The 13,223-nt window shown below is 37.0% G+C and overlaps 1 long non-coding RNA gene across 1 annotated transcript in view; it reads right to left on the reverse strand.

Annotated features, from left to right (window-relative positions):
• Nucleotides 1-957: 957 nt before the first annotated feature.
• Nucleotides 958-13,223, reverse strand: part of LOC148757600 (uncharacterized) — an 88,885-nt gene continuing 76,619 nt past the window's right edge. Inside the window, exon 4 of the long non-coding RNA XR_016022232.1 lies at nt 958-1,069. This is a non-coding gene — a long non-coding RNA (uncharacterized LOC148757600). The remainder of the gene's footprint in view (nt 1,070-13,223) is intronic.

Genomic DNA, 13,223 nt, shown 5'->3' on the forward strand with positions numbered 1-13,223 from the left:
TACCATGTTTCCGTGATAATAAGAACTAGCCAAACCAGCTCTAATGTGTCTTTTGGAGCAAAAATTAATATAAGACACTGTCTTATTTTACTATAAGACCAGGTATAATATAATATAATATAATATAATATAATATAATATAATATAATATAATATAATATAAATAGTATAATATAATATAGACTGGGTCTTACATTAGTTTTTGCTTCAAAAGACGCATTAGAGATGATTGTCCAGCTAGGTCTTATTTTTGGGGAAACACGGCATTTTCCAAAAGAGGACCCAGAGTATCCTTGGAGAAACGGCTTATTCTAAGACTAAGGAGGTAAATACACAAGAACTTGGAGCGTATTAGGGATTCAGAAAGGACGTGCTGGAAACAAACACACAGGTGGATGGAAATACGTCAAAGGGGCACGGCAGCCAACTGAAAAGGCTCCCAATGGCAAAGCGAGAATAGAGTACTTTTGGATTATAACCTAAAGTATAAAATACGTGTATCCATGAGTCTATACTGTTATAAAGAAATGTTAGAATAAAAACAATCAACGAGAGAGTAGAGAACAGCCTCCCCTGTGGAATGGACTTTGTCTTTATATTCTCACAGAGTCTTTTAAGAAATATTCTAAATAATGGATGGTGATGTTTCATCCTCAAGGGAGAGGAACATAACCCCCACTGTCATGGTACCTTTTTCCCCAAAAAATTACAGTATGGAAACGGGGGAAAGTGACAACTTTAAATTGGATGAAGCTGACAGGCACTACACAGCCGGGTGGACCAAAGCCAACATCGACAGTGATTAAGTCAAGTCACTAGCACGTGTGCGTGATACGATGGAATGAGAATCACGCTTCATCAGTGTGTTTTCCTCCCCCACTATCCAAACTCCAGTCTAATGATGAAAACCAACAGAGAAATCCTGATTGAAGCACTACAACTTTACCTGCCCAGTTCTTCTCAAAGCTTTCCATGTTATCAAAAATAAGAAACGTCTCAGCAACTTGCAGCCAAGGGGAGCCTAAGAAGACCTGATAATTACATTTACAGTGATATCCTGGCTAGGATCCTGAAACAGAAAAAGAACATTAGGTAAAAATTATTGAAATATGAATAAATTATGGGCTTTGGGTGATAATAATATAGCTACGTTGATTAATTGTGACAAATTTGTCCTAGTAATGTAAGACGTTAACAGGAGTGGAAAGGGTCTGAGGTATATGACACTCTCTATAATCATCTCACATTTGCTTAAATTTAAAACTGTTATAAAAATGTTACTTAAAAGCTATAGAAGATTTCTTAGGAATATTTTAATTTAATAAGCATAGCCCAATGCCAGGCACTACACAAGTAATGTGGTAACTCGTCCAGGAACTCGCTCTATAGCACAATTTGGTTTTAGGAGCTCTCACATCCGCTCGTACTAGACATAAATTTCATGACAGTGGAATGTATCTTATTTGTCTTTATATTCGCACAGCGTCGAGCACATTAGTTTGTAAATATAAGTGCTCAAAAGGTTTTGGTAGAATTGAAGGAACGCATATTAACGGTTCCACAGAACTGGATAATGAATGAATTGAGAACAAAATGGATATGAGCACTCATAACCACTGCAGAAAATCAGATGCATCGTTCATTCTAGAAGGAATTGTTGAACACGTCGCATGGAGTTAGGGATCAGAAGCAATAACTGACGTTCATTGCAGACTAAAGGGAGAAGATTGTATTTCAAGTGGTATTTAGTGTCTGAGTCATAGTCTTCATAGCATCTGAATACATTCTCAAGCGGAACCTTGCACTTAGATTCCACATTACCAAATTCTAGATAGAAACACGTGTGTACTGTGTGTCCACAGTGCCTCATTAAATGTTTATTCGGTAGAAAACATAGTCAACCTTTAACATTCACCCACTTAAAAATCACCATTCCTACTTTTGGGTGTGACTTAAAAGAGGTGTAATATAAAGCTAGTTTGAGTCCAATTGATGCCTCTGTCAAGATTATGAATTGCTATGTAATTGGTGAGAAGAACTCACCTTGCCAATTACGGGACCTAGCTAAATACCCAGCATCTTCATCTCAAACCAGTTTTGTTTCTTTGTGTTCAATGGTCACAATGCACGTTATACCTTCCGCTTACAAACTGTTTTCTAGTTTATTTCAGTGAATTTTAAGAAGCTTTTAAAAACAGCAAAAGTAATATATGCACAAAGTAAACATTAAAAAGAGTACAAACACATATTCAATGAAAATAGTCTATTCCCCAAAAAAGAACCCCAATATTTCTTTTTAGGTATAACTGCTATTTTATATTCCTATTGTATGCATAGAAAACTTGATTTTTTAACCCCCCACCCCACACACAAGGTTGTTGAAAACCTTCCCTATCTTACAAATACATGTAAAGGTATATAATTCACGTGTATATACCTATAAAATAAACTCAAAGTGTTTTTGCTTGCAAAACACTGTGTATGCATTTTTATTCTGGATAGATATTGTCAAACTGACCTCAAGGAAGACTGCACAAATTTATTGTTCTACAAAGAGTCTACTATCCCACATCCTTACAAGTCAGTTTATTCCGCCAAGTCAAACCAAGGTTTAAATGCAGGATGTCCAGATAAGCTCAAGAAACAAGCGATACTTATTTGAAATTACATGACGTGTGTGTATAGGTTCTGGGTGGAAGAAGCAGACGCTTTAGGAAACTCTCTTGAAGCATCTCTTTTAAAGCCACCAGTTTTTCTGCCTGGGTCCTACTTTACACATTTATTTGTCTTTCAGATAAAATTTGTTCCTTGTGCATATCCACAACCCTAAAACCTAACAAGTTGCTTTTTTTCCGTTGCAGAGTGGGTTTAGATGATGTAAGTCTGTGAATGTGGGGTTCATATGGTTCACCCAGAGTAGACAGTAAGGCTAATTCTACTTTCCTGTAGAGAACCTATAGGGTTCTGCAAGTATTTTTTGTAAAACCCAAAGAAGTCATGTGCTTGTTTGTTTGTTTGTTTGTTTATTTTTGTTTCTTCTACTATTGTGTTATCACGTCCTGAACAACATTCCTGCACACAGGCATTTTGTAGGGGATGGTTAGAGATCCAAAAAGCCTTCATGTCTCGTGATAACCAGAAATGTTCAAAAGCGTTGACAAATTCTCCAAAGCAAGATTAGAGAAACACATGACCAGGAGCTCTAAAAATCATGTAAATTCAAATTCTTCGTGAATTCAGTCACAATTCAGTGTTGCTGGGATCTAACAAATATTAAAGTTTTGGAAAAATCTTGACCATCCATCCCCTGGAAAATAGAGGTTTCAAATTCTAGGCCTTTTACTCTTCTCCTGGGTCAATATTCATAGATAATATGGTGTTTTGGAAATGTCAGAAAGACCCTTGTAATCTTATTTTAAATAAAAAAAAAAAAAATGCAAAAATTGAAAAATTCAAATAAATGAAAGAAAAGTGGAGAAAAAAGAATGTTAGTCTTGGAAAGACCCTAGGGACTCTTAAGGTACTTTCATCTTCCTTTCCTCTCAAAAATTGACTAATGATCAAAGGCTAAGAGAGTGAGGAAGCATTTTCCCCAGGGTCACACGACTAATTCTGTGACTGAAAGGATCTCAAGTCCCTGGGATCAGGATTTATGGGGTGTTTAATAAGAAAACACCCTCAGGTCTAAACCAACCCTGGATGCCTAGCACATGTGTCATCTGACCCACGTGTTCAGTAAGTCCGCAGCTCCACGCCCATGAGCAAAAGTTGCTCCATTAGAAGTCTGTGGCTAAAATGTACCAAACTACATGTTTTTGTTTTTGCTTTTGTTTTTGTTTGTTTTGCCCCATGCCATCTCTATTTTTACTTGTTCCAATACTGAAAAATAGATGGATTGCCCATACAATTCTGGATTTCTGGTGTCTCACTAAGACAAATGAATACTGTTAATGGTGGGCCAGTATTGCTGGCTTTGAGGTACAGCCACTCTCTTTGGACAGGAAATGCGTGATCCCATTCTCCTCTATTCCCAGCCTGCTTCATTCATTTCAGTTACTTGCCTAGCACGGACATTTGATATCCCTTAGGTTTCATATTAACAATTTCCTGTCACACAGGTGTTTCTTTGAAAAGATTTGCTGTGCCTTTCCACACAGAACGCTTGCACATACAGTACAACACATTACACTTCAGTGGCTAGAAATGTGGTCTTTGGAGTCAGACTACTCTGATTCAAATTCTGGCTTTACCATTTCCTAGCTGTGTGGGCTTGGGCAAACTTTTTAACATCTCATGCCTCAGTTTTCTCATCTACAAAATGGTGTTTCTAATACTACTAAGTTCATTGGGTTATTGTGAGCATTCACTGAGTTCATAAAGAATACATTTGACAGAAAATGTCCCACGTTCTTTTATATATGTGTCAGCTATCATTATTTATCTGCTTAGATCTATTGTCCCACAAAATGCGAATGTGATTCATGAAGTAAAGTGAATATAGGAAACTCTGGATTCACATACTCGTACGAGTATGTAGATTTTGTTTTACCCGAAGAACATGCTTTTTTATTTTTATTTTTTGTAATTGAATGATCCTTCAACTGTAGCCTCCACCCTAATCATCAAGCTTATTGTGTCCAATGAGCATACTAGGATTTTAATGTCTTTGTTTCTATATTCAATTCTGATACAGTAACAGCCTAAGAAGAAAAAACAACCTCTTCCAACTATTCAACCAATAATCTTGAAGATCTTCAACCAATTAGAAATGAATCAAATAAACTAGTGAATCTTGTTTCTTTTTCTTTTTTCCCATGTCAGTCACCAAGGAGGGAATACACCTGATAGCCATGCAAATGTTCTCTCACCCTGTGTCTATTACACACTAATTCATCGTCATGCTGTTTTCCAAAAAGTTTAGATCTGGCCACACAATCCTCATCAGAATGGTCCAGAAGGCCACTAACTTGTTATTGGACTTGACCCGTCTATTGAAAACAATTATTTAGCTATTTTTTCTATCTGTTAACTGTACTATCATTCTGGCATACAATTTCAAAATCTGAGAGCCACCATCAATTTCTTTCTCTCCCAGGATAGAGCATCAGTTTCCATACCCTGTCAATAATCCTCCTACAATGTTTTCTGAAGCTGTCTGTCTCTCTCAGGTTTCATCGTCATTGCCTTGGTTTGAGCGTTCATTGCCTCTCACTTGGCGAGGAGTGCTGGCGTCCTAACAGTTCCCTGCCTCAAGTCCCCGTCAGATGATTCTCCTTACATTGATTTTCCAAGAGCACAGGCTAAATCCTGTCATTTTTTCCTTGGCGATTCTTCAGTGTCTATTTTATTATCAACACAAGCATGGCCCAACCCCCGGTATTCAAACCTCCCATGATCTGCCCTCAATGTCCATACAACCTTATCTCTACCTGCCCTTAGATCTAGCTGCTGTACTTCAGTTTTTCAAAGCGGTTTTTAATTTTTTGCTCCTTGCTTACTCATGACATGTCTCTCTATCTCCATCCACATTTACAATATATACTCATCTATCTAATGTCAACCCCTCTCTATAAAGAACTTCACACACTTTTATCTAATAAAAAATAAGATATTCCATGGATTTCTACAGTGTTCTGTATGTATTTCCTCATAAATATTTATATATACCACATTGTGTGATTGCTAGTTGTGTGTGACTCACTGAAACTCTAAAAGAGAAGAAACTGTATACTAGCAAGCATTTTCAACACCTACTTCTTCACATCTGCATTTCCAAGTGCCTAATAAAGGTACTACACATTAATGGAGACAGGAAAACAGGTAAAAGTGATGAACTGGCTTTTGTTGTTGTTATCGTTGCTTTGTTTTGGGTTTTTTAAAGTAACCCTGTGGAAATTCTGATAAAATATTAGGTGGAAGAGATTATTCAGACTTTTGATTGAAAGGAATTTTATGTATTGTCAGCAAGGTATAATTAGTCAGGTTCTAACACTTGTGAGAATAGAGATGCAGCTAAATTTTATCTAATAACATTATCTTAGTCTAACTATATATATTTTTATTTAGTACTTAAATTTTTCTTTAGTTTTTAAAAATAAGAAAAAATTACCTCATTATAATGTCAATAAGAAGTACCAATTTGAAAGCATTACTGGAACTAGCATTTCTACCATTGGCTCAGGCTAGTGAGTGGCCTCTAGTCTTCATTTCAGATTTATGAGGGCAAATGCTTATCACTTTCAATCGCTCATTGTGCCTGCTATTCCTCGAGTTTAATTTAAAGCAGGGCAACCAATAAAATCATAGATCAAAGGTTCATAAGAGAAAGAGAATCATAAATTGGGTACTGTCTTTCAATGACTCCTTTCATCCTTTAGTCTTAATATGACAACACATTATGCAAATGAGTGATTTATTTCAGTTAGCAATGCAAAAATTCTGTGTTCTCCATGTTATGTTATTGTTGTTTTTTCCAAACACTTTTGACACACATGTAAATGGCCTAAATGTAGGTTAAGGTCACACTTCATTATTTGTAAATAGGTAATGAAATCTTTTTCCTAAATCCAAAGGTGGAATGATCAAATAGGAAGCTAGCTAGACTTGTCACTAGAAGACTACATTCTAGCTTGAGTACTTACTAGCTGTGGGATGCTGTGAAAGTACTGGGGTTGTAGATAGGTTCTTAAGGCAGAGACCCAATTACCGAATCCAATATAAACAAGATATCTGTTGGATAATGGACTCAGTGTAATTTTATCAAACAGAGTTGGGCACTCAAGTCACCAAAATATTAAGACACTTCTCAGCTAGATGAAGGGTTCACCACTCTAATGGATATTGCCACATTCTAGTGAACTGAGAGGAACAATCATCAAATACTGCTTCCTGGGAGTTTCAATCAATACAATATGCAAGACTTGGAAAAACAATATCATCAAACTGTTCACTTCAGTGCTGTCCTCAGGCGGGCATAATTTTTCTTAGCTTGACAAACTTTGGCAGTCTGCTTCCTTCCGATGTCTTAGAGTTATACAGCTCATCCTAAGTAAAGGATATCCATTAAACAGTCTTGCTACAAATCAGACACTACAGATGATATTTGAACATTTCCACTACCTAGTACTTAAAATGTTAATTTATTCTTACCCAGGAGCAACTGGAACATCTGGTGCTACTTCTAAGTGAAGTCACTGGTGCAGTTCGCCTTCTGAATGGGAACGTGATGGGTGAGCTAGAGGGTAAGCCCGTGACATGTATGATGGAAAGCAGGCACAGTGGAAAAAGGAAACAGATTTTTTTGTAACGTGCTTCCTGTAAGAATGGCTGGAACATCCACTAGGTTCTTATTTAATCTGCAAATCACCCTCATCTATGTTAAATAACATTTTGAAACTTTGACCTATGGATACTGAATAAATCAAATTATTCTTCAGTGCTGATGAAGAATCTAACACAAGTACCAGGAGGTGGCAATTTGTGTCTTTCTCAAGTTATATGGCTTGTCACCACACCCAAAGTTGAACACTTGAGTCCAAATCCACTGGATAAGCTTTAGACATTAATGATTAGAGCTCCGGGATTGCTCATGATTGTAGAGAGAAAGAAACAAAAAGAGATATTCATATAAAAGGTCTGAGACATGGTAGATGATTTTAAAATTAGAATATTTCTGCTAACTACTCACGGATCCACACTGTAATTTAAGATAGAACAGTCAGTAATCGGCATGATTGTTCATGCAACACCTATCAGAAATCTTGTGACCTAGGGTTTGGGATTTCTATAAAAACTTATTAAGAAAAGTAATTCTATAGAGGTGAAGGACAGTCTTTCTAAAACAAGAAAGGAACTCCTTTACAGCTCTGTCCCTTTCAGTGTTGATGTCACAGGATTACATTTTTATAGATTGTATGCTCACTAACATAAATTAATAATCCCTTAAATGCATTAGCCTCTTTAATTATATAAAACAAATCAAGATGTGGAGTTATAAACCAAAGTGACAGTGTGATTATTATCTTTTACACTTAATTTTATTTCTGTAAATGTGTCAGTCCCTGAAATCACGTGGAAAACAAAAAGTGCAGTTACAAACCATTGTTACAGTAATACTACCTTTGTAATTGTCCATTCACATACCTTTTCTGAGACCTTCATTTCTCCACACAGCTACAGGTTCCTGTCTAGTGTACTTTCATTTCCCCTGCTGGACTCCGTTGAGCATTTCTTGCAGGGCCGGTAGAGTGGACACAAACTCCCTCGGCTTTAGTTTATCTGAAAATATCTTAAGATCTCCCTCATTTTTGAAGGATACTTTTTCCAGATATAGGATTCTTGGTTGACAGTTTTTGTTTTTGTATTTTTCCTTCTTCTTTTTTTAGCACTTTGAATATATTGACTCATTATCTCTGGCTTCCAAATTTTCTGATGTGAAATCTGATGATATTCTCATTGAGGAGCACTTGTATGTGACAATTTCTTTCTTTCTTGCTGCTTTCAAAATTCTCTCTGCCTTTGTCTTGTGGTGGGTCTCTCTGAGTTCATCTTTCAGTTCATTGAGTGTTCTGTATGTTTTCATTCATATTGTTCATCAAATATGGGAAGTTTTCAGCCATTATATTTTCCCTGCCACTTTCCCTCTGTCTTCTCCTTCAGTAAGTCCCACAATGCATATGTTGGTCCTCTTGATGTGTCCTAAAGGTCTTTTAGTCTCTGTTCACTTTTCTTCAATCTCTTTTTCTTTCTGTTCCTCAGACTCAGTAATTCCAATGTCCCTATTTTCAAATGCACTGATTCTTTCTTCTGCCTGATCAAACCCACCTCTGAATCCCTCTAGTGAACTCATGATTTAACTATTATACTTTTCAGCTTCAGCATTTCTGTTTCTCAGATTTTATCTTTTCATTGATATTTCCTTTTTTCCCCTTGACTTTCTTCATTTCTTCCTTCAGTTTTTTGAGTATCTTTAAGAGAGTTGTTTTAAAGTCTTTGTCTATTAAATCTGCTACCAGGTTTTTATCAGGGACAGTTTCTGTTGATTTTTTATTTTATTTTTGTTTTAAATGGGCCATATTTTCTAGTTTCCTTATATGTTGTGTGACTTTTTGAGGAGCACTGAACATTTGAATCTAATAATGTGGTAACTCTGGAAATCAGATTCTCCCTCTTCTCAAAAAATTTGATTTTATTATTGTTATTGGTTTCATTTGTTTGGTTGTTATAGGCTGTGTGCCAAGGATCATCAGCCCAAAATGAAAACTTAAAGTCTTTTCTGTGCTTTTCCATAGGTGTTTACCATCACTTTCTAATGTGCAGTTATTGTTGAATGTCCTAATCCTTAATGACTGGATTTTGAGAGTAGAAAAGAGCAAGAAATGAAGGGTGGAAAAAAGGGCACTAGCCTTTCAAACATCCTGGAAGCTACTTCAGCCAAAAGGGGTGGTGGGGAGGGGGATTGAAACAATGGCTGCCTGTTTCTTTGTCTGTACCTCTGTGACCAGAACCAGCAACCATCATAGAGATCCCTGATATTTGGAAGACAGGGTCCTTTATTCCCATCTTGGCTCCCACAAGCTGTGTTCAAGGTGCTCTAGGAACGTATGCACAGCTGCCTGCAATGTGGTGGTTTGGGGTAGAGAATGAAGAGGTACTATTGTAATGAGAGATGAAAATGACCAAAATCGACTTCAAATCACCAACCAAGACTTTTCCTGGAAGTTGCAAACCTTCGAAAGACTTTAGAGTTCCAAAGTGGTTATCTCAGACAGATTCTGCCAGGACAGTTGTTGTCTAGGAGACAGTTCCTGCTGCTTCCTACTTTCCCATATTCCCAGAATCCTATTTTCCTCATCTTTTAAATATCTGTATAATAAATGTTATAGGTGTTAATCCAAAGGGCTAAAAATAATTGATGGGACTGACCTATTCTTTTATTTATTTATTTTTTTAAGTATCAAAGGAGACAAATACAAGTTAATAAAGGGGTAAGAGTTCACTCACTGACAGGGTCACTTAAATTTGGTTATCAGTTTAACAAGAGCACTCATATGTTGTGAGTTGCCAAGTTGAATGTCATTAGAGTTTAACAATGCATAATGTCGGTTGCTAGGCCGTCTTCTATTTATCATAGCTTAATTGTAGAGACTGGACTCTTCAAAGGAAAAAAAGAAAAACCCAATAATTTAGAGTTGTCTGGGCTAAGTGTTCACTGAGTAATGTAGAGCTCAAAACTGAGATATATTTCAGAAGACAGAATATTAGGAGGAAAGTGGTGCTTGCCCCTCGTCTTAAAGGAAGTAATGAGGAGAGAGCATATTGCAAACATTTAAATTGTATCACCCGTGTACAAAGAATGGCATGATTAGTTTATTTCTAGCGTCCCTTCCTCCTTATCAACCAGAGAGTAGACTCTATGGTTTTTCTTTTCACCTCCCAAATTGACATCTTTTCTATCTTATCTCCTTAGATCCTTAAATATGACTGACTAGGTAATTTTGAACTGTAAGGTCTTAATACTGTAAAAGTTTAAGGTTGAAAAAGGATTTGGCTATATTTTGTCTGTGTCATCAAGAGCAATTTGTTCAACTGAAACACTGATACAACTGCATCTACCCATATGTTCATTTGAACATAAAAATGAGATAATGCACCTAAGTTGGGCCTAGTGTTTACTATGCATATATGTCATAGATGAGTATAGAACTTTCTGGAATTTTGATAGATAGGAACATTCCTCTTGTTCCTGAGAGATAAAATAAATAAAGACAGATATTCTTATTTTCATGTATTTGAATTACTCTCTCCTTGAGTGAGGCATAGTCCACTAGCCAGGCTGGCAAGGGCTCTGTCAAAAAAGGGTCTGCTTCCCACGGCTCCAGACGATGACAAAATCAAGGGATGTGAGGAATTGAGTCAGATGGGAACCTTGTGAGCTATATAAGGGAGCCCATGGAAGAAGCAGATGTGAAATGCTTATGGGTAGATCCAAGGATGGTAAGGAAAAGCAATGAGAGCAGGAAACCATGCACCAAGAATTCGGTAAATCAGATGCGAACAAAACTTCTTAGAAACAGGCACTCTCCTCACATTTTTCTGTGCCACAAAGAGGCCGACTGTGTTGAAAATGCTAGGGAGAAAGATGATATTTACTTTAAATAAAGTTATGAAAATCATAACTCTCTGTGGCAGATAGATTGTAAAGTTGTAGCCACATTTTCCCAAATGTCCACAGCTGAAAGTGATAGGTGCATTCTATGGTGCGACAGTTTCACCAGAAGCACCTTCCAGAATTTCTTGAACTTACTGGTATGTTACCTATATCACACCCTCTGTTACCTATGGCTCATTCCTCACAGCCTTCTGGCAAAGAAAAAGGTAATTCTTTTTTCTATACGATACATGTCCCTACCTGTCACCACCTTTTCTTTCTTTCCCTTTTTATCATCCTGGTTTGTAGGTTATATAGTTGCTTTCTTTCTATCTGTGGGACATCTCTTCCCACTTATGCCCCTGGCACAATTCTTTCCACACAACATCTTTATGTTACAGACATGTTATTCACAACAGATATTTATAATATGTAACTTTCTGCTTTTCTTTCCCACCTCCTCCTTCTTATTTTTCTTAGGTATATCTGGAATAGAGGGATGAAGAAGATCTCAGAAAGGCTGTAAAGAAAAATCTCTGTGAAGCAGAGAAAAACGGTCCATATGAAATTTACTAAACTTTATATGCTTGATACAGTATTTTTCACCATTATGTTTAATATTGGAAGGATTATAAAAATAGTATAAGGAGATAACATATATTTATAGACAGAAATAGAATTATATATTTATAGGTCAACCAATGAGTTCATAAGTCGCATATAACCAGCTCTTTAACTTTCAGGGGAAACATTGGATTTTGATATCTGGAACATTAGGACTTTCAAATAATCCTATTTTCTACTACAAAGAGGTAGTTAAAAGTAGAACTAATCATGGAAGCTTAAAATAACGTAGATTTTGGAATCATAATGGAGTCATAATTCAAGTTTTTTCACTTACTGAACAGACTGATTAACCCCCTTTAAGCTTTACAGTCTTCACCAGCATATGTCAGGGAACTAGTTTTGAGATGTTAGGGGAAAAGAAAGAAAATATTTCTTATTTCCTGCTTTCCTTTTCCACAATTTGAACAGAAAGAAATAAAAAAGTTATCTATTTCTTACTTTGGGAAGGAATAAGACAGGGATGCAGGAAGGAAATTCTTCTATTTTAGTTTTCCAAAGCTTAACCTATTAAAGAAATTATGCTTTGTGGCTCTGAGACTAAACATGAAAATGGAGTGTGATTTCAGGTAGAAAGAAAAATGAATGAGTGACGTTTAATAAGAATTTGAAGAACTAATCAACCCTGAAGACTAGGGACCTACTTTCTATCCTTGTCTCTAAGCTGGTGGGCAAGGTTGGGGTGGGAAGCTAGGAAGATAAAAAGAAGCTTTGAGGGGAAAAATAAATAAATAAATAAATAAATAAATATATATATATATATATATATATATATATATATATATGTATATGTATATGGATTTTAGGGAATGTGAATTTACCATGTGTGTAGGAACAGCTAGAAAAAAAATGAGCAAAGTTTGATGGGAAATTTGAGCTCAATCAAATTCCATAGATGGCTCAGCCTTCCCCAAACACGCATAGCGAGCTATCTTTCATTACAATGATCTCTGGTCTCGGAAGTCAGCACCCTGCCTGTGACACCTCGTCCTCCCTCGTGATTCTGTGAGAGAGCGTTGCCGATGTGGACTCAGTTATTTAGAGACCGAATAAGGTCCTGGCGTAGTAATGAACCCCAGAACATGTCGTGGGCTGTTGTGCGCAGGGGAAGAGGATGGGGGGGGGGGGGGGGCTCTCCACCTCTAAGTGCGTTAGTGCCATGGAGCCGAGCTGTAACAGCCAAGTTTAAGGTCTCCACGGGGCTGGAGCTGTGGTTGACCTCACTTCTCCATCACCGTCACCACCAGCACAGGAAATGCGAAAGGGGACACCAGCCGAGTTAGGACACTCTCAGGACTACCTTCTACTGACAGACAGAAGAAGGAGTTGGAGACAGACGCCAACAGGCGTACGCAGTAGCTAACAGAGTGCCTTTCAGCGAATGCACGTTCAAGACGTGGTGCTTGTTTTCCTTAATAAATTGTCTTTGTCACTATCACCTTCCTGATCA

This window comes from Rhinolophus sinicus, chromosome 8 (assembly GCF_057876585.1).
Source record: "Rhinolophus sinicus isolate RSI-liver-muscle chromosome 8, RSI-T2T, whole genome shotgun sequence".
Classification (NCBI taxonomy): Eukaryota; Metazoa; Chordata; class Mammalia; order Chiroptera; family Rhinolophidae; genus Rhinolophus; species Rhinolophus sinicus.